Here is a 2,678-nt window from a genome sequence, read left to right as displayed (position 1 = left end):
CCACTGCACTCCAGCCTGGGCGACAGAGCAAGACTCTGTCTCAAAAAAAAAAAGATACAAAGTCAGGGAAAGGGTCTTGTGCTTTGGGTAGTGGGGTTAGAGAAAGGAACACTACACCACGGAATGAAAAACTTTTCTGGCTCCTTAGCGTTTCCCCCTACACACACTCATTTTCTTCATTCCTTATGCAAACCATGTCCCGGGAGAAAGGAAAACATTTTTTCTTAGCACCCACTCAACCAGACACTTTCCTAGGCAGTAGGAATGATAACCTGAATAAGACCTGATCCATGGCGAACCTGAGTGCCAGGGGCTGGGAGGGGCTGGATGGGGCTGGACCCCAGGTCTCCTGATGGCAGATCCAGGGCTTCTCCTGCTCTCTTCTTCCCTCCTCATTTTACAGCACTGCGTACCAGGTGCGACAGTGATTGAGAGCTAAGTAAAGGCATTTTAACCTTCAAGAGACCCTGGTTGGAGTTCAAAATGAAATGAAATGCACCAGCCTCCCTCTGGTAGCCGGAGTCTCTGGCCCTGCTCTTGTAGCAGAAGCCTCTCATTTGGAACGGCTCGGACTCCCTGGGCTCTTTGAAAGGATTGGTGGGGATGAGTTTCTATGTTTTACAATTGTGAAAAAAATCCTCTGCTCACAGCCTAAGGGAGAGTGAAGTGGAGTTCGGGTTGAGGGCCAAATAATCATGCACGAGACACGCAGCCAGAGTGCCTGGGATGCCAGAGGGGGGCCTGCTGAGTGATAAGGACAGGGCAGCAGACACAGTGATTCAATGGAGAGAAGGGGTTGCTGAAAATGAAAGAAAATGCTGCAATATGCAAAAGCACGGCCATGCTACACCACAGACAGAATGGATTAAATAATCAACGTAAATCCTTTTGCATCTGGGTGAAACCCAAGTGAAACCAAGTAAATTAGCTCAAAAGGTTTCTGGACCAGCAACTTACCTTCAAGGCTGTTCAATATAAGTTGTTCTTCCTTAACTTCACTATAGAGAGGGTAACTTTTTCCTGATTCACTTAGGATAGTCCCAGCTTACACTTTCTGTCTCAGTGTCTTATCTCTTTCAGCATTTGTCCGAGATTTTTAAAGGAAAGTATTATGGTGAATAGTTGCAGTACTGTTAGCCAGGATGGGTTCAGCAGACTTCTGGAGCGGATGCTGTGATGTCATCCCAGAGTCTCCTCAAGACTGAAGGACTACTCCACCAGCTGCAGCGAGGGCTTCTGGCAGAGAGCCCCAGCTGTCCGCCCTCATTGGAATTGCTTCAAATGAAGAGTGTCATCTCACCCACGACCATGCCCTCTTCCCAGGGTGCCCACACCCAAGAACTGGTTTGTAGGGAGGTATAAAAGTCTGGCCCCTTGTTTGTCTAGAGCTGGCCATGTGGTTGGTCTCTGTTGAGGCTGAATCATAGGCTGTGATGGTTAATATTGAGTGTCAACTTGATTGAATTGAAGGATGCAAAGTATTGTTCCCAGGTGTGTCTGGGAGGGTGTTGTCAAAGGAGATCAACATGTGAGTCAGTGGACTGGGAGAGGCAGACCCATCCTCAATCTGGGTGGGCACCATCTAATCAGCTGCTAGAATAAAGCAGGCCGAAAAAGGTGGAAAGAGCAGACTTGCTGAGTCTTCCGGCCTTCATCTTTCTCTCATGTTGAATGCTTCCTGCCCTTGAACCTCAGACTCCAAGCTCTTCAGCTTTTGGACTCTTGGACTTAGACCAGCGGTTTGTGAGGGACTCTCGAGCCTTCGGCCACAGACTGAAGGCTACATTGTCAACTTCCATACTTTCGAGGTTTGGGAACTTGAACTGGCTTCTTTGCTCCTCAGCTTGCAGAGAGCCTATTGTGGGACTTCACCTTTCGATCTTGTGAGTTCATTCTCCCTAATAAACTCCCCTTCATATATACATCTATCCTATTAGTTCTTTCCCTCTAGCAAACCCTGACTAATGCATAAGACAACTTCTCTTCCTGCCCCATCCTTCTTCCCTTCCCCTTCCAGAGGTGGTATTCCCAAGACCACTCCCTAACAAACCTCCTGTCCACCACTCTCCATCTCCAAGTCTGCTTCCTGGTAGGCCACAGCCTGTGACAATTGCCACTTGGTGCCTTCACTTTTTTTTTTTTTTTGAGACAGGCTCTCAATCTGTTGCCCAGGCTGAAGCGCATTGGTGTGATCACAGCTCACTGCAGCCTCGGCCTCGTGGGTTAAGTGATCCTCCTCCCTCAACCTCCTGAGCAGACGGCGCTATAGGTGTGCACCACTACACCTGGCTAATTTTTTAAATTTTTGTAGAGACAGGATCTAGCTATGTTGCCCAGGCTGGTCTCAAACTCCTGGCCTCAAGCGATCCTCCTGCCTCACTCTCCCTAAATACTAGAAATACAGGCATGAGTCACTTCCTGGTGGTGCTTTCACTTTCTGCTGTGAACTTGTCTAGTGGTATATGAAACAAGAGCAGTCAACTGAGTTCCCACTCTTGTTAAACCAGAGGATGCCCAGGGATAACCCACCTCACTTTTTCCCAACCTTATCTAGACATACTATGTGGTAGACAACGATGTGATGTCCAGCTACCTCTTCAGAGGAGGACTTGAGGAGGAGGCTGAGGCAGGAGGATTGCCTGAGCCTGGGAGGCCAAGGTTGCAGTGAGCTATCATCA

The sequence above is a fragment of the Colobus angolensis genome, unplaced genomic scaffold (assembly GCF_000951035.1).
Source record: "Colobus angolensis palliatus isolate OR3802 unplaced genomic scaffold, Cang.pa_1.0 Scaffold101, whole genome shotgun sequence".
NCBI classification, from domain to species: Eukaryota; Metazoa; Chordata; class Mammalia; order Primates; family Cercopithecidae; genus Colobus; species Colobus angolensis.
This window is presented reverse-complemented; position numbering follows the sequence as displayed.